Below are 19,379 nucleotides of genomic sequence, written 5' to 3' on the forward strand. Positions count from 1 at the left end.
TGGGAGCTAAGACACGCAGAGAGGATATTCCTCCACTGTGTGTGGGGTGAGGACAGGACTGAAGTGTTCAGGGGAAAACATGCGGACATGAGCGGGGGAATGCGAGGGAAGAGGGCCACATCTGGTCACTTCTAACGCATCCAACAAGTCTGCAGACCACAGCTTAATACATTTTATTGGTATAAAATACAACTTGAAATACATACTGGTATATATACTGTATATTGGTATAAAGACTGGTATAAAAATATAACTTTTGCTTGTACCATTTCAAATAGGAACCTAAAAAGAGGATTTTCCCAGAATCACACGAGTCGGAGGCTGGACTCACACGACTGCCTTCTTCATCGCTCTGTAGCAGTGTCGCCGTAGAGGCGCTGTCTGCTCCCCGGCTGCCTTTCACTTGGCATTGCACCCTGAAGGCTTCCCCGGGCCTTTGTGTGGCCTGTGCATTTTTCAGTGCTGAATAGTATTCCATCATTTGGAAGCAGTGCCACTTATCCACTCACTTTCTGAAGGACGTCTCTGCTGCCCCCAAGCTTGGGCAATTGTGACTACAGCTGCTGTCCACGTCCATGTCCACGTCCAAGCTTTTTCTAAGAACTTGAGTTTTCAACACCTTGGGTATACACCGAGGATCACAACTGCTGGACTGTATGGGACTAGTATGGTCAGTTTTGCAAACAACTACATGAACTTCTAAAGTGGATGCAGCTGTTGCATTCCCACCAGCAGTGAAGGAGAGTCCTGTGGCTCCGCCTCCATCCCAGCATTTCTGTTGTCCTCATTCTGTGTTTCAAACGTTCTAGCAGGTGCACAGAGGTGGCAATGACCATGGCGAGTGAGTGGAGTGGGGATGGAGGATGTCCTAGGCCGGGGAAACCAGCGCAAGGCCTTCCTCTCCACCCATCCATAAAGGAGGCTGTGAAGCACAGCTGTGCTCAACCGCTCCCTCTTGCTGGGGTGGAAGATGTAGGACAGCGACAACTAAGACGCGGGCGTGTGTTACAAGACGGCCCTGGAGGACCCCCAGAGGACCAGGTCCCTGTCACCTCTCTCATCTCCCCTCCCCCCCATCCCCCGCAGTGCTCCTGGGCATGCGCATTTCCTTCTTGTTCCCTGAACACGCTCCGCCCAGTTTCACAGCCCGGCCTCTGCGCAGCCTGGATTCCCTGCCGGGCAGGCCTCTCCCCGGCCCCTGCGCTGCTGACCCCCTCTCTCCGAGTCCCTGCTTCCATGTCCCCTCATCATCCTTGCGCTGAGTCTTTCCTGCCAGCCTTAAGCCACCAACCTCCCCAGTCGCCATCGTCCGGCCCCGTTGCTCTAGGCCATTGGTTACCACCTCCCATCACCTGTGTCTCTTCTGTTTTTTCTCTCCCTGCCTCTTTGCTATTGTGAGTCTAAGGGCTTTGCCTGCTTTATGCACTGTCTTATTCCTTATGCCTGAAACACAGTAGGTACTCGTTGAATTTGTAGGCGAACACTACAAAAAATATTCTTAGAATAGTTCCTGTGTATGTATAATGGCGTTTCTTTAGGCGAAGTACGGAGACAAAGAATTTGTGCAATTTCAACTTTACCTATGCTTGGCAAATTGTTTTCTTTTCTTTCTTTCTTTTTTCTTTTCTTTTTTTTTTTTTTTTTTTTTTTTGAACAGGCAGAGTTAGTGAGAGAGAGAGAGAGAGAGAAAGGTCTTCCTTCTGTTGGTTCACCCCCCAAATGGCCGCTACGGCCCGCGTGCTGTGCCAATCTGAAGCCAGGAGCCAGGTGCCTCCTCCTGGTCTCCCATGTGGGTGCAGGGCCCAAGGACCTGGGCCATCCTCCACTGCCCTCCCGGGCCACAGCAGAGAGCTGGACTGGAAGAGGAGCAACCGGGACAGAACCGGTGCCCCAACCAGGACTAGAACCCGGGGTGCCAGCGCCGCAGGCGAAGGATTAGCCTAGTGAGCCGCAGCGCCGGCCAGGAATTGTTTTCAAAGTGCTCGTATTAATTTACTCCCTAGCAACCATGTTGTTGACTTTCTACATTTTTACCAGTCTGTAGTATTATCAGTTTTTCTAATGATGTTCAGCCATATAGAAAGATGATTTCCAACTATAAGATGCATACTATCCAGAAGAAAACGGGTCAAAATGTGAACACGATATTGGAATCTGGGAAGCAGGATTACGGGTGACGAGTGGGGAGGAGGGAGCCCTGCTCGGCCGTCTCTGCACACCCGCCCCTCTCTCCTACATTACTGGCACCACAGGGCCATTTCTGCACATCCTAACCCATCCCCAACAGACGAAAAGTCTCAGAGTTCTCTCTCCAAGCATGAGACAGGCGGTGCCGTCTCCCGCATAGACTAGCCAGGCTGAGGCTGGGGGAGAGGGAGCTGGGCCAGCGGGGGCAGCGGGGGCCACACAGGGGAGAGGAGCTGCAGAAAGACCCAGAAGCAGGCTGACACAGAACATGGCACGTGGCCCACCACCACGGCACAGCTCATGGGCCGGAACAACCATCCAAATGGAAGACCCTGCCCCAATCCAGGCGGAAGGGCACCCCTCACTGGGCTAGGGGAACGCTAGTGCCAGCATTTCAGATTTCCACTACACCCTGCAGTTTCTTTAACTACTTTGGCTGGCAATCCAGCCTCTCTCAACGTCTCTCTAAAAGACCATTAAAAAGAAAAACTCTAACTTATGTTAGAACGACCAAGAAGCTGTCGAGCTGCCGTGAGACATGGGGAGAATGTTCTCCTACCTCCAAGACATACAGAGATGAGTAGAGTCTCACAATCTGAGCCCACGCATGAAATAGAGAAAACCTTGAAAACACGCACACAGTGAATAAAGTACATTCTTCTCCACTACGTGTGAACCCACTGCCCTTCCTCAGCACCAAGTTCTATGCCAGCAATGCCTTCTAGAACTTTCTATGATGATGGAAACATTTTGCAATCTGTTCTGCCCAGCACAGTACCCCATGTGGCTACTGAGCACTGACAGTGTGGTTAGAACACCCCAGGAACTGAATTTTTAATATTATTTAAATGTAATTCATGGGTCTTTCAAACGTATCACCACATGTGGTCACTAATGGGGCAGCCAGGACCTGCATGAATCAGGAAGCTGAGCAGCCTCCCTCCACTCCCTCCCCTCTGCCCTCACCAACAGCTCCCTCTTTAATGACTTCAAGAATTCCACGAATCAAAGAAGCTTCCAGAAAGCAACAGGACACAGAGTGGAAGAGACAGGCAAGGACAGGGAGAGGGGATTTCCCATCTTTCCTGACTTAAGCAACGGTCATTGGGCTGAGACACGGTCCAGGCAGCAGGTGAAGCTGTGGCCTGCAATGCCGGCATCCCGTATGGGTGCTGGTTTGAGTCCAGGATGCTCCACTTCTGATCCAGCTCCCTGCTAATGGCTTGGGAAAAGCAGCAGAAGATGGCCCAAGTGTCTGGGCTGCTGCTACCTATGTGGGAGACCCAGAAGAAGCTCCTGGCTCCTGGCTTCAGCCTGGCCCAGCCCTGGCCATTGCAGCCATCTAGCAAGTGAACCAGCGAATGGAAGTTATCTCTCTCTTTCTCCCTCTCTCTCTGTAACTCTGACTTTCAAATAAAAAAACTTAAAAAAAAAAAAACAGTAAATCATTGAAGTAGCTAATCCCACCCAACCCGTGGGACTGATGGAGGTGACGACCTAATGAACTCTGGATTAGGCCAGGAACCTGCGCACAGAACCGTGCCTTGGTCTCCAGTCCTGAGACAGAGCCATTTCTATGCCCCACGTGGACAGAGAGAGGACAGGAAGGGGCCGCAGGCAGGACAGGCCTCGTCTGTAGGATACCTGCTCTGCAGACACCATCCTTGCTTCCGGGCAAAATAGAGAAACAATAAAAAACACAGGATTCTAAAACTGTAAAGTGAGCCCAAGGGAATATCATTTTGAAAACCCAAAGAATTCACTCCAGGTATCAAAAGCCATTCTTAGAAATGCATCAGGCAAACTTCATAATTTCCAGAAATACTTGGGTTCTTGAAACAAGCAGACACTGTGGGAAGGGAGTCAGATCAGCTAGGAAAGAAACAGAAGGGCCCAGTTAGAACCTGCATTGGTGGCAAGGAAGAGTGGAGTTTACACAGAAACTAGGTCAAAAATATTTAATGAAAAAATGAATTGTTCTTCCAGAAAGCAGAGAAAAAATTAAGAGACCAAATTAATGAAAGAAAAGATTCAGGACATGGAAGAGCCATAGAGTTCTAGGTTTTCCTAGGAAATGGCACATAAAAAAATAATAAAAAAAGAAATGAACTTTTCCAAGGTACAAGGCAATGTGTATTTATAAACGTATTGTTGGGCATTGCCTAAAATAGTTCCTAACAACATGGCGCCTGGTGGATGATTGAGGGGCGTGTCTGTGGCCACTGCGGTTAAACCGCACAAGATCAGACCACCAGCAGGGATAGCTCTGATTTAGTTCCGGACACGTGGACAGTGCGTGATCCCTATACCTCGCTTAAGGTGCCCTGTGCGTGGTCCACCCGTGCCTGCATGACCTTTTCGCTGATTGGCTGCCCTACTGCGCATGTCTTTCATAAGCTTTATAAGCCTGCACACCTCCTCAATTAAGTGGTTCCTGTTTGGACAGAACTCACAGGTGCTTGTGATGTGTTCATCACCCGTCGACCTCACCTCTCCCGTTCGCCTTGTTGGGGAGTGTCTGTCAGCCCAGGGCTTGAGACCCCGACAAGTGGTGCCCAACCTGGGGCACGATGGGCTCGAACAAGCCCTAAAGAAGGACTGACTCCAGCCTAAGTGAAAGTAGTGGCGGATGCGGCTAAGTGAGGCTCTCGAGGTAAAGTATCCCCGAAAGGATGGCCAATCTCATGCTAAGTTTGAGGACCCAGTGCTTAAGGCGCTGAGATACATACTAAAGACTCAAGGTTTAGGCATTTCTGGCTCTCAGGCCAAGGAGGTTTGGGAAGCCCTTACTGAAGCGGCGCCATGGCTCGGGGCTGCCAATCTTTCTGACGGGTCCACATGGGACCGGGTGGAACAGCTGGTTCAAAAACAGGACTGTTCAATCTCTGGACTGTTCCTCCACTGGGGACCTAGCCTACCCTGTCTGCCCTTAAGGCTTGCTTTCCACCAACCCCAACCGAAGGAAAGCGCACAAAAAATCTTGCACACCTAAGCCGGTTGATATGAAACAGCTGAGCTGGGTGGCCTTTGATGAGGGAGGTCAGGAGGCTCAGAAATCCCCAGAGGCAGTTGAAACTCAGGTAGAGCCTTCAGGTGTGGCGGTAACCCCCAAAGGCCCAGCGTGGCCTCAACCCACCGTACCTCCATTTACAGAGGGAACGTCCAGCCTTGTTCCACCCACATGGCCACCCCGTTATGGGCATTCCCCTCCCTTGGATCACCCACCGCCATCTTGTCCTTCTAACCAAGATGGCTTGCAACCGCCATTTTATGGACCGGGTGGAGTCTCACCCTCACCCTGCATGGCTTTTCCAGTAAATGTCAATCCGGGAGGCAACCGGCCTGCACCCTGGTATCCTTGGGAAGCCCATGAGCTAAAAGAATTAAAAAAGGCTATTTCTGAAGATGGGCCAAATTCTCCATGGGCCGAGACTATTCTCCAGGGTCTCGCTCATCAACAATGTACTACCCAAGACTGGAAAAATTTGGCTAAAGCTGTACTCCCTGGTCCTCTATACATAAAGTGGTGCACCTTTTTTTAATGACGAGTGTCATACGCAGGCGGAAAGAAACCAGGCCGCTAATCCTCCTATACCAGTAACTTCCGGGATGCTTTCTGGACAGATCATAAGGCATTCTATGAGGGTCTCCTAGAGGAGGAGGAACAGCAACAGCAACGTAAGTCACCAGGCTCCTTAAGCAACTGCAGGGGTGACCCGTTCTTCGAGGCTTCTAGGACTGGTGTTCCAGCCCCCCGGGTCAGACCTCCCCCCAGTCCTAGAGGCCACTGTTCCATTGGTCCCTGCAATTCAATGGCTCCCGGGGCCACCTATATGGGTGGAACAGTGGCCGCTGCCTCGAAACAAATTGTCAATATTAAAAGAAATCATATCAGAACAATTACAACTGGGACATATTGGGCCCTCTGTGAGTCCATGGAATAGCCCTGTTTTTGTTATTCAAAAGGCTTCTGGGAAATGGAGAACGCTACAAGACCAGAAAGTCACCCAGGAGGACCCCTCCTGAGGAGTAATTTTACTTTTCTCTTACAGGGATGAAAAGACCATATTGGACTTTCTGCCTCATTGTGACCAGATCATCATGCTACATCAGGAGTGCTGCTTTTATGCTAATGGCTCTGCATTGTCCAGGACAAGATCAAGATCCTCCCAGAAGACCTGGAAAAACGTGGTAATGAACTAAGCTCTAGTTACCTGTGGTCCGGCCTTGGGGGATGGCTTCCTTATCTCCTCCCCCTTGTGGGCCCCTTGGTCTTCATTGTCCTTGTTAAATTTGTCCAAGATCGCTTCGCTGCGGTCCAGTTAATGGTGGTCCGACAACAGTATGCCACTCGTGAAGAACCAGGTTATGCCGCTCTTTAAGCGCCAGATCTGGAACGCTATACATCTGCCCATGGCCACTGCCAAGATGGAGAAGTATGATACATCATTCCCTGAGTTGCTGAGGTGTTAGCCAATGACAGGTAAGATCCCCTGGGACAGCCCCTGGAGCAGCTGGAGTAGTAGTCAAAGACAGGTAAGATCCCCAGAGGGGGACAACCTAAGACAGACATGCTCCTTAAAGGGCTGATCCCAGTCAGAGGGGACAACCTAAGACAGGCACACTCTCCGCTCAGTTCCTCTTTCTCTCTTTAATATAAAACAAAAAGGGGGAAATGTTGGGCATTGCCTAAAATAGTTCCTAACAACATGGCGCCTGGTGGATGATTGAGGGGCGTGTCTGTGGCCACTGCGGTTAAACCGCACAAGATCAGACCACCAGCAGGGATAGCTCTGATTTAGTTCCGGACACGTGGACAGTGCGTGATCCCTATACCTCGCTTAAGGTGCCCTGTGCGTGGTCCACCCGTGCCTGTGTGACCTTTTCGCTGATTGGCTCCCCTACTGCGCATGTCCTTCGTAAGCTTTATAAGCCTGTAGCTTCCTCAATAAAGTGGTTCCTGCTTCAACAGAACTCACGGGTGCTTGTGGTGTGTTCATCACCCGTCAACCTTACCCTTCCCATCCGCCTTGTTGGGGAGTGCTTGTGCTAACCCTGCTGGTCAGAGGCTAGCATCAGGCTTGAGACCCCGACAACGTATTGACTACATCATAAGGCGTATTCATGGAGCGACTTGTACTTAAAAGTATCATGCCAATTTTTTAAGTTGAAAGAATAAATTTAAAATCCCAAAACAATCTAAAACAGGAAATAATTAAATCAGAAATACGGAGCAAAAAAAAAAAAGTAGACAGCTATATAAAGCATTCAAAACTGTGCTAGTGTGAATTTTTTCCCCTACAGGGCTGAACAAAACAGCATGGAGCAACAGGTAAAGAGATACAAGGACCAAAATTTGGTTTCAAAGGATTTTCCAAGACCAAGTTGCTGTTTATGTGGACAACTAAGAGAAAGATACCACGAAGGCAAAACTCAGGAAAACACAGCATTGCTTTTTGGGGAGCAGGGAGAGGGAAGAACACTTAAACATAGTTATTAATTTTTTAACAAGATCAGAATGAAAATGAAGTACGGATATTCCTCAACCTAGGATGGCGTTACATCCTGGAAGAACCCACCAGAAACTGAGAACGTCAGCACTCACACCTGGGCTACCTCACATCCTGGCCGCCAAGGGAGCTCTGCTCACTGCCACTGCCCACCAGCACTCCCTGGTCCTGCCTGTTACTAGCCCAGGAGAAGATCAAAATTCCAAATTCCAAGTCACGCACAGTCCCTACCACTGCACACAGCTTTCATAGGACTGCGAAACTGGAAAACCCTAGGTTAAGTCAATTTGGGTCAGGGATTACCTGTAGTTAATGGGGACATCCTGGTGTAGAGCTATCGGTAGTAAGTCCTAAAGTGAATTCAGAAATTGAATCCAGAAGAAAACTCCAGCTGACAACAGAAATAAGCACATCTCTCTCTTCTTACCCAACTTCGTGGTTCTTTTTGATATATATTCTTTTTGCCTACCTTCATCCCTTAGAAATGCAAGTTTCTTGAGAAGGAAGAATTTGTTCACTGCTCAGCCATGATTCCTACAGAAACAAAGAAGAAGTCCATGTACGTATTTGCTTCAAAGTATCCATCTTCCCTAGGAAATGTATCATCGCCCCTTTGATTTCCCCCTTGGCTTTCATGCCTGGTGTCTCTTAGAACAATTAGTCACTAAGGTTTTATTCCAGTATTTTCATAACTTCACTTTTTAAAGATCGAATTCATTATTCCACGCAGCGTTCACTCTGCCGACGCAGGAGGAGGTCAGGATTTTCCAGTACCACTTGTGAAATAATCACTCCTCCCCCACCGGTTTCCGATGCATTTTTTGTCATCTGACCTGTTAAATACATCTGGACCTATTCCTCCACTGCCTCCTGTTTCATCGTTTTGTTGCTTGATTTTTACGTCACAGGCATACTGGTTTTTATTTTTATAGTTTAAAATATACAATACTGTTAGAATAACACTAGATCTGATTCATGGTCATAATATTAAATAGAACATAGCAGTGTTTATTTGCAGCAAGAAACCTAAAAGAACTTGAATTCCCAGTGTGAGAGAAATGGTCAACAAAAAGACAAATCTATACAGTGGATTACTAGATACCAAGTAAACACAAGCTAACAGCTGCGGCCGTATTACCATCCATGCACATGAATGTACTTTTAAAAGAACACTACTTCACTGTGTGTAAACAGTACCGCCCGAAGAACAATGTTCTTATACTGTGCACTGGCTGCCAACACAGAGAGCCCTGTGAGCTATTAAAAAAATCATTTCTGGGTAGATGTTGGCGCAGTGGTCAAGATACCAGTTGGGATGGCTGCTCCCCATATTGGAGTGCCCGAGTCTGAGCCCTCGCTCTGTCTGCTCAGAAGTCCAGCTTCCCACGCATGCACAACCTGGGCAGCAGCAGGTGATGGTCAAGTACTTGGGTCCCTGCCACCCATGTGGGAGACCTGGATGGAGTTCCTGGCTTCAGCCTGGCCCAGCTGTGGCTGTTGTGGATAGTTGAGGAGTGAACCAATGCATGAGAGATCTCAGTCTTTCAAAATAAATATAATTTAAAAGTATTTATCATTTCTAAAGAACGTTTAATGACCGGAAAGAACATTCATGAGACAGAAAACTGAAAATGCAGTGTGTCCGATTTTGTTTTATCTCTGCATATTTTAAAGGATAAGTAGGAAATAAAATGCTGAATGAGCTTTATGGTATAATACAAATGATTTTTTCTTTGTACTGTTCTGAGACTACTTTCACATTAATAGTTTCTAAGCCATCTTATGAAAACCCTGCATGGGGAAGAGGTCAAAGTGCTTCCTCGGAGATGCACGGTGAGCGATGCCACCACCTGGGAGCCAAGTGCAGGGACCAGGCAGACTCAACTGCAAGCCCCATGTAATTCTATCTTCCTGTCAATCAAAACGCCCCCTTTCCCAGAATGCATGTGTTTATTCTGGGACCTATGGCTGGAGGTGGGGGGATCCCATGAAAATCTGGCTATTGAGGTGGAGGTGCCATGCATTTCCGAGGTGGCGTCACATTGAGAGGCACCACCCCCTACCCCATAAAGGTGGCCAACCACTGGGAGGGGCTCTCCCTTGTGCCAGAGACCACCGCTGGGGGCTGGCGTGCTGCACAGGTGCTCCCTCTTCCCTCACCCCTCCTCCTTTTGGGCAATCTTCTGGCCCACCGCCAGCTCATGATGGGTATCTGTGTGCAGCAACCCATGCTCACGTGTGTATGTGGTTCACTTTCTCACCTTCTAAATAAATCCTATCACTCTGTGTGCCGACTACATGTTTGCACGTGGAACGCTTGTCTAGGCGTGAGGCAAGCACCTAGAGTGAAGTTAATATACTCCACACTCACATCACAGGGGCTGCTGGTTTTGTTTGTTTTGTAATGGGCCTTGGGACTTGCTAGTTTCCATCATCTTTGTAGAAGCTGTAAATCTCCATCTGCAGTGTAGACCATGGGCTACTTGCTCTAGGCACAAAAGTGGCTGAGCCATCTGGGACATCCCCATCTCTGTGGAAGGAGGCAGGGCAAGGGATTGGTGAAGTGCAGGAAGTGGCTGACCCCACTGAGCATGCCCACAGGTGCACTTCACTTGACCCTCACTAGCACCCTCTGCGGTGCCATTAGCCCATTTTAAAGCCAAGGAAATGGAGGTGCAGAGTTTTAGCCTTGCTTGCAGCTCCAGGGCTGGTCAATGACAGAGCCAGGGCCCCAGTCCTCCTGAATCCCCCTTCCACAATTAGATCATCATTTTAGTAGGGTGTGGCTATCTCTAAATTTATTTATAAGGGGCCAAACAGATCCTAGAACAAACATTTACTCGGGGCGGGGGGATCAATCTATATTTTCAAGACCCCAGCATGTGAGTTGGCTATGGAGAAGTTATAAACGCTGCTCATAAGATCCCAACAGAAAAATTCCAAATTGGAAATTTGGAGAAAAATCTGAGTTCGAGGACTTCCTTTGGGCTATTTTCTAAAATCAAACATACTTACAGGCAGATTTCATCTACAGAATTATATACATCATAAAGATAGGAGACCACTAAGGATCAAACCCCAAACCAAATTAGAAGACACACACGGTTTATTGTTAAAACAATCCAAAAGGAAGAAAAGATCCCTCGCATGTTTCATGGGCAGATAATGGGAGGCAGATATTGCAGGTGGGATACCCAGAAACCAGCCAGCTCACCTGTAGACCTGCAGTAGTTTATCTAAAGCAGCATAATTTGATATTTCACTTTCCTTTCCAATCCTGTAATACACATCGGCCTACAAATAATACAGATGTCTCTTGGCATCTGTGAGGGACTGGTTCCAAAATACCAACACCTGCCAAGGCTAAAGCCCCTTATAGAATATGGCATAGTATTTATCTGTCTACTCTAAGTTATCCATAGATTATACATTACCTGTTACAATAGTAACAGTTGTTAAGCTGTGCTTTCTATTTGTATTATTTTTATTGTTGTATTGTTATTTTAAATTTTTTTCTGAATATTTTCAGTGCATTGTTGGTTACATCCACGGCTGTGGAGCCCAGGCATGCAGAGGGTGGACTGGATATTTGCAGGTCTCATGAGCTGACATTCACAGTGACTCACCGGTAGAAAAGGCAGTGAGGAACCAAGCGGTGCTTAGTATTAGACCATCATGTTTGCTCAAGCCTGTTTAACCTCAAACAAATGAGAGCTAATGGTTGTAGCTAAGTTAACAGCCATGCACATGAAGGTACTGACAATGGGCACCACTTCCCTGGTCTGGAAGCAGCACAGCCCACAGAAAAGTGCTGCCCCAGAGCTGGGAGGTGGCAGAGCCAGCACCTGAGCCCACAGGTGTGCAACCTGTAGACCTACGCACTCAGCCCCTCTGCCTTCCTGTTCTTAGCTTTTCAGGGAATTCTTTCTGGGCTGCCACAGTAAGTGCATCCCCATACAGCACAGCTCAAATGGAGGGCCACCAAGCGGCCAGCCTCAGTTGTACCTCCTGGGTCCTCTGTCTGCATCAGGAGAGTGGGGAGAACCACACCCTTTTCCAGATCTTGCTGTGTGGGTGGGTGTTGAGGTGGATTCGTTCTGAGAGGAGGAGCATGGTGGGGGCAAGAGGTGCAGAGTCACCACAAAGACCCCAGGAATCGGGTAAAAGCAGGCCTGAGGTGAGCAGTCCGTAGACTCGTTTATTTCAGTTGGTGCAGCAGCTTAAATAGCCAAGCAGCCAATCTGGTCAAGGGGCGGTCTATGCCCTAACCAATCACAGCCTGTTGCCAGGAAGTATCTGAAGCCATCCAATCACAGCCTGTTGCCAGGCAGTTTCCAAAGCCATCCAATCACAGCCTGTTGCCAGGCAGTTTCCAAAGCCATCCAATCACAGCCTGTTGCCAGGCAGGCTCTGTTGCCAGGTGGGTTTCAGAGCCATTCCTGAGTAACTGATGCACGCTTGCCAGCGGCCACCTTGGCATGGCCTTCTCATTGCACCACAGGTGGGGAAGACTCCGTGGCATCGGGGACCCTGCCTGAGTGCTCACCACCCTGCACACTGCAGTGCTTGGCAAACATCTGTCAAGGACGGAATCTCACTCAGGAAAGTTCTAGATGAATGACAAAGTGGGGCTCAGATATCCAACCGTAACAGCTTCCATGTATGTGAAAGTGGAGACAGACCTGGAATCAGATGAATTTACACATATTATCTCATCTAATACTCACAGCAATCCTCCAGCTGGGTATTACGATATAGTGAATATTTTACAGATGAGGAGACGGACCTTGCTCAGATCACAGAGCTGGCAGGTGGCACAGCCAGCGCTCAGCCCGGAGTGCACGACTCACACGCCTGTTCTCTCAGTCCCTCCCTCTCTCGGTTCTTAGCTTTTCAGGAGCTTCTTCCAAGGCTTCTACCTCATGTTTCCGAGAACGGCTGGCTGCTTTGCACCCACTCACATTCATTCAGTCAAGGAAACGGATTGTCTCTCACAGGAAGGCAGCAATGCGTTAGGTGCTGAGGGTAGAAACTCACAACACACAGTCCTTCCCCCAAGAAACTGGCAGCCTTGGTGGAGATAAAAGGCCTACAGGTATATGGAGTTAAACAGTTGGGTGGTTTGGGGCAGCTGTTGTGGCACAATGGGTTAAGCTACCTTTTGCAACACCCAAGTCCCACACCACAGTGCTGGTTCCAGTCCCAGCTCCTCTATTTCCACTCCAGCTTCTTGCTAACACACTCCGGGAGGCAGCAATGACTCCAGTACTGGGAGGCTGAGGGGGAGGGGAGGAAGCTCTCTTCCATCTGCCAGTTTACTCCCCAGATGGCCACAATGGCCCAGGCTGGGTGAGGCTGAAGCTAGGAGATGTAATTCCACCCTGGTCTCCCACCTGGGAAGCAGGTGCACAAGCCCTTGGACCAGCTTCCCCTGTCTTCCCAGGTACATTAGCAAGGAGCTGGATCATAAGCTGAGCAGGACTCAAACTGGCACTCCAACATGGGATGTGGCTGTCACAAGTAGATCAATGCACTGTGCTGCAACCCCAGGCAAGGTGTAAACTCAAGGTGGCATGCCGTGCGGGAGAGACGGACAGAGGTGCTAATGGTACAATGTGGGCAAGCCCTCTAACAGCTCTTCTTCACCTGGAGGATGGACACACAACCAAGCTTTGTGCCTAGAATGTGTTGGAAATTGACCGAGATCCCTCACTTGCAAACTGATGAGCTCTGTGTGAGCGAGTCACAGTAACCACTCAACAAATGCGGATAATGCCGATTCACGATGCTTTCCCACACTCAGAAATGGAGACGTTGTTTTTGTGCTGAGTCAGATTCTCCGATGGAAAAATTTTAATTTTTGAGAAAAATGGAGAAAAAGTCCCCTGTAGTTTCCAATTTCCTGCTCAAAAGCAGTCACATTAATTAAGAATACAGAAGTAGGAAAGTTAGAACTTCAAATGCTGACTTAGACTCTTCCCAAGGCCAAGAGTAAAGCTGTGAGTGCCTTTACATATATCACTTGAGTATCATTTGTTAGAGAAAACAAATGGGTAGTTTTCTTTAAACCAAAGCCTCATTCTTTGCACAATATTTTCTCCTAGCATTTTCCCTTAACACCCGAAATGGCCAACATAAAACAGGAAAAGCAAGCAATATGTAGCCAGAAAGCAGATTTAAGAGGACATGTTAGTGACAAATTAGCATACACCGAGCAGAGCAACCTGGAGCCCATGCCGGAAAAACAGTTATGTAGAGTATGAGAAATGCATGCTTAGGAGAAACTATATATGGCTCTCATTTTCTGCACCAAAATACTTATTTTTCAATTCCATTTTTCCACTAGTTTTTCTGAAGCACCCTTGTGTGTCCAAGCATCTGGTATTTAAAAAGGTGGCTTGGGGCCAGCACTGTGGCATGGTGAGTAAGGCCGCCACTTGCGGTGCCGTTATCCCATATGGGCGCTGCTCCACTTCCGATCCAGCTCTCTGCTGTGGCCTGGGAGAGCAGTGGAAGATGGCTCAAGTCCTTGGGCCCCTGCACCCACATGGGAGACCTGGAAGAAGCTCCTGGCTCCTGGCTGTGGATCGGTGCAGCTCCAGCCATTGCAGCGGTCATGCAGAAGACAGGCAAGGCTTGTTCTGTCTTGTCCTGAGCAGCAGATATGAGACCAATTCCTTTAAGATTCAAGACAGCAGGTTGGGCTTCTTAGTTTTAAAAGACAAGGAGAAAAAGAGGAAAAGCAGTTGAGCTCCTCCCAAGGTTCTAGCAGGTGCAGGCAGATTGCTGGCTGCCGTGGTCAGCAGCAAAACACCCTCGAACAGCCTGGCCAATGGCTGCCAAGGACACTGCCCTTGTCTGCTCCTGGGGGCTCCTCCCCACCCGCCCTGCCCACCTGTTCTCACACCACGGTCAGACTCATCACCCAAGATGGATGCCACGTGATATAGATGCGCCTAAAACCACTTTAATCAGTCACTCTCCAGCTCGCCTGCACATCAGAACATCTGAACATCTTTAAACACCTGCCAGCCAGGTAGCACCGGAGACCGATTTAAACCAGAGTGGCTGGGAGCAGGGCCCAGGGCTGCGTCTCGGTAAAGCTTCCCAGAGGATCCAGTGCGCACCTAGGCTGAGAATGAAGCTTTCATGCAAAGACCCAGATCCTGCCATGGCTACAAGACCCTCACAGGACGGCCCCCACCTGCCTCGCAGCTCCTCCCCCCACCCCTCCCTCCTCCATCTGCCCAACAGCTGTGCTTTTTCTCAATCACCGGCACCTACAGTCCTGCCTGACCAGGCCAACTTTTGGCTTCTGCCCACTCTTCAAGCCCCATCACAGGGAAGTCTTCCTGGGTCCTCCTGCCCCACGCTGGATTCCCACTCCACCCCCTTACGTACCCTTAAAGCTCAGATACTTGACATCAGAACACAAGTCCAGGTGATTGACATACAAGGAAAACTGATGGAGTGACCACTCCATCATTAATAGACTCTTCTATTAACACATAAGCTTCTGGGAGAGCTGGGGGCAGCCACGTCGTATTTTGTTCACCTCGAGTCTCCAACACTCAGCACAGCACCTGGCACACAGTGAACAGGATGGAAGCGTGGAGGAGGGCAATGGAGCTGAGTTCTGCATACTATGGGGGCATAGTTACTGAAAAATGCTACCTCCAAGTACCTGGCTCCTGGCTTTGGATTGGCGCAGAGCACCGGCCATAGCAGCCATTTTGGGGGTGAACCAATGGAAGGAGGCCCTTTCTCTCTGTCTCTGTCTAAATCTGCCTGTCAAAAAATAAATAAAAATTAAAAAAACCTTAAAAGAAAAAAAATGCTACCTCCAAACATCTTCAGTTCCACTGCAGCTCTGCCCCTGCCTGCCACGGTTCCTCTGCTCCGAGTCTCCCATCCCAGACCGCTAAGGGGTCTTTGGACCAGTACTTTGGAGGCAGAGCCACCTGCGTCTCACCCAGGCCTTGGCTACTTCCCAGTATGTGGTCTCAGGCCAGCTGCTTACCTTTTCTGAGATGATTTCCTCGCGTATAGAAGGAAGGGAGTCATAGTCATGGCACAGAGTGCTTGCAAGGTTCAACTGAACTGCTCAGTCTGGTGCGCAGCACACAGCAGGTGCAGGTGGTACTAATGCCGAGAAGAGCTGCCGACTGCCTGCTCTCCTCTCAGCATTCTTCAAAGGCCCGCCCTCAAAAGCTGGATTAACGTGGAACTCACTCAGCTGCAGACCCTGCTGGTCCATCGTCTCCGGTGCTCCCCACCTTGGCAGCTTGCATTTGCACACACAGGACCAGAGGATCAGCTGCAGTCCCACAGCACCGAACGTTCCAGGCTGACCCTCCCAAGGCCTCTCCTTCTTTGCCCCTCAGCTCAAGGTCTGGTTTTCCTGGGGTCTCTTCCATGGATTTCCCCCAGAGAGGTTCCTTCTAAGGCATTCTTCTGAACAAAGGCCCGTGCCATCACTAAGCAATGCTCATTGGGTTGCAAGATGTCTGTGACCAGGGCCCACAGACCCTGGTGTAACCTCAGCATTCCAGACACACGTGCCCCTAGGTCAGGAACCAGAAAACGATAGCATGGATGGCTCCCCGATTTCCTTCATGACCCTTCCTGCAGTGGGCACCCAGTGCCTTCAGGTGTTTTAAGGACATCATTGCCACCAGCAGAGCTTGGGCACCGACAGCACGGGTGTGCTGCGACTCAAGCTGTGGCCCAGAAGAGCTCCTCCTGATGGCTGCGTGCCTGGTCCTGGAAAAGCAGCGGGAAGCCGGTGCCTTCCTGGGGGCACGAGCAACAGAGCATGTCTAATCCTTGCCAGTGAATCTGCAGAGCCCAGACCCACCCAGAGGGAACAATTATAGTCTTTCCCTGACATCCCTTTAAAAATATCTCCCCTTGCAAACGATCAAATGGCGTGAAGCTTCCTAGTCTTAGAGCCATGTCTTCCAAAAGTACTCAGAAACAGCAATTTTCAGACCTTTCTACTTAACACAGTGTTCAGACGAAGGCTGCTGCGGAAAACCTGCCCTGGTGTTCACAAATAAGAAATAAATAGCTTTCTTGGCCTAGCCCCTAAGCCTGTGGGTGAGGCACTTCCATTTCGCTTACCTCCTGATGGGCTAAGAGGTGGCTGTGCTCTAAGAACCCAAATGAGCATAAATTCATGTTTTTCTTGTTGCTGTTATTGTTGGGCTGCTCTAAAAGGGTAATTTCTGCATATTAAATCCACATGCAGATTTCTGTGATGCAACCATGAAGATTCATTAAGGTTCAGTAATGGAACCAGCTTAGAGTTGAAAACATGCCTGCTCCGTGGCAGTCATCATCGTCCCCACACATTACATTATCAGGGTGGAGAGGAGCTACCAGACTGTCACAAATTGAAAAATGGCCCAAACATGCATTTGCCTTCGCTCTGGTACTCGCTGTGCTGGGAGGGCAGCCCAGGGGCCACTCTGGGCCGATGAATTCAATCTAAAATCCCAGCAGCGCCCAGCACTCCCCAGAACCTTTGCTCTCCTCATCCTGGCACAGGCTTGGCCCTTCCACAAACCGGAGGAGAAGGTTCTGTTTTGCAGAGCCTGTGACTTGCACGCTAGAACTTGCCTTGGAATCACGCACAGGGCTTGTTAAAGTAGAGGTGTTAGACCCCACCCCCGAGCCCCGAGCCTCTGAGCCCGTAGACTGTGCAGGCCCAGCAGGCTCCCAGGTGAGGACGGTGCATCTCTTACATTTGTCCCAGGTGCTGCCGAAGCTTCTGGTGCAACACCAGAGAGCCATCAGGCGCTGGCGCGGCTCAGCAATGAGTGTGTATTTGACACTCCTGCCAGCACTTTAAGACACAATCTACCTGAGCTGCTCCCCCAGTGCCTGGTTTCCCTGGGCTCAAGGAATACAGTGTCCTGTCCTGAGAGCAGATGAACCACCCTGTCTCGAATCCATCTAGCAACACCCTTGCAAAAACAAAAAACAGCTGGTGTTGTGGCATAGTGGGTTAAGCCACCATCTGCTATGCCAGCATCCAATATCAGAGTCCCAGCTGCTCTGCTTCCAATCCAGCTCCCTGCTAATGCCCTGGGAAGACAGCAGAAAATGGGCCAAGAAAACGCCACCCTCATAGGAGACCAGAATGGTGTTCCAAGCTCCTAGCTTTAGTCTGGCCCAGCCCTGGCTGTCGTGGCCAGTTGGAGCGCAGACCAGTGATCAAAGATCTCTCTCTCTTTCTCTCCCTCTGTCACTCTGCCTTTCAAATAAATATTCTTAAAACAGTAAAATCACACATAGGCACACACAGAACAAATCTATCTCTTGTGCATTATTATGCGATGAGCATTCTTGTAGGCAGCAGCCAGATCAAGCAGTGGAGCACGCTCACCTGCCCCAGAGCTCCCAGCCCCCTCCATTGTGACTCTTAAAGTAGTCACTGCCTTGCTTTTTTGTTTGTAATGTGTTTTTCACACTGGTGTGTATCTCTAGACACTGGTTCATTTTGCCTTTAAACTTGTATTGGAAGGGGCCAGCATTGTGGCATAGCAGGTAACTGGCATCCCATAGGGGCACCCATTCAAATCCCAGTTGCTCCACTTCTGATCCAGCTCCCTGCTAACGCACCTGGGAAAGCAGTGGAGGATGGATGGCCCAAGTGGTTGGGCCCTGCACCCACACAGGAGACTCAGAAGAAGCTCCAGGCTCCTGGCTTCAGCTTGGCCCAGCTCTGGCCATTAGGATCATTTGAGGAGTGAAGCACCAAATGCAAGATCTCTCTTTCTTTCTCTCTCTCTCTCTATCTCTCCCTCCCCCTCCCCCTTTCTCTCTCCTCTCCACTTCCATCTCTCCTCCTCTCTCTGCAACTCTTTCAAATAAATAAATAAATAAATAAATCCTTTGAGAAAATTACTGGGCAGCTCTGACAAATCTTAATATCAAAGGTTACCTCTAATCCATCTTTGCCTTTTTAAGTGGAAACCTTTTGTGCAGTGATCCTTTCTCTCATCCATGATTTGGTGACCCAGTGGTAGAGTTCTTAAGGAATGAAGAATAAATGATCATTACTTTAGTTCACTTTAGTTGTCAGTGTGCAAGACAACAAAAGCCTATGAGGTTGGGAAGAGTTGTAAATCTTTCTCCTAATTCAGTAACCGTTCCCCCAGCTGCAGCTGATCTGTCTTTGCCCCTCGCCTTACCTTCCTGTCCATGCAGGCTCTCACCTGATTGTTGTATATTCTTTCTCACATCCACTCTGTCACCTTCATTTGAACCTTTCTTATCTCGTTCCTTGTTTCCTTTTAATTTTTAAAGTTCATTCACTCATATTCATTCTTGAAATATAATTTTAAATTTCATTGCTAGTTCTTTTCTGAACTTGGTATTTCCTGCCTGATTTTTAATTCTAATTCATATTGTTCCTTCAAATTTCAATTCTTTTTTCAATGTCTTTTTTTTTCTCATTTAAAACCAGGAGGAGCAGACATTTGGCCTAGCAGGTAAGACGCTGGTTAGGGGTGAACAGCTGGCTCCACTCCGGACTGCAGTTCCTGCCAATGCAGACCCTAGGGGGCAGAGGCGTTAGCGCGAGTGATTGGGCTCCTGACTTTGTGAGACACCTGCATTGCATTCCTGTCTCCTGACTCTGTCCTGGCCCAGCCCAAGCCATTGTGGGCATTTGGG

The 19,379-nt window shown here is 49.1% G+C and overlaps 1 long non-coding RNA gene across 1 annotated transcript; it reads right to left on the reverse strand.

Moving 5' to 3' along the window:
- Window positions 1-3,957: 3,957 nt before the first annotated feature.
- LOC149121903 (uncharacterized) lies at window positions 3,958-17,923 on the reverse strand. Its single transcript, XR_016221510.1, has 4 exons — window positions 16,821-17,923; window positions 8,167-8,231; window positions 6,402-6,607; window positions 3,958-4,059 (listed from the first exon to the last, which is right to left on the reverse strand). It is a non-coding gene; the product is annotated as an uncharacterized LOC149121903 (long non-coding RNA).
- Window positions 17,924-19,379: the final 1,456 nt, after the last annotated feature.

This window comes from Oryctolagus cuniculus, chromosome 15 (assembly GCF_051225735.1).
Source record: "Oryctolagus cuniculus isolate XC-2025 breed Fujian yellow rabbit chromosome 15, ASM5122573v1, whole genome shotgun sequence".
NCBI classification, from domain to species: domain Eukaryota; kingdom Metazoa; phylum Chordata; class Mammalia; order Lagomorpha; family Leporidae; genus Oryctolagus; species Oryctolagus cuniculus.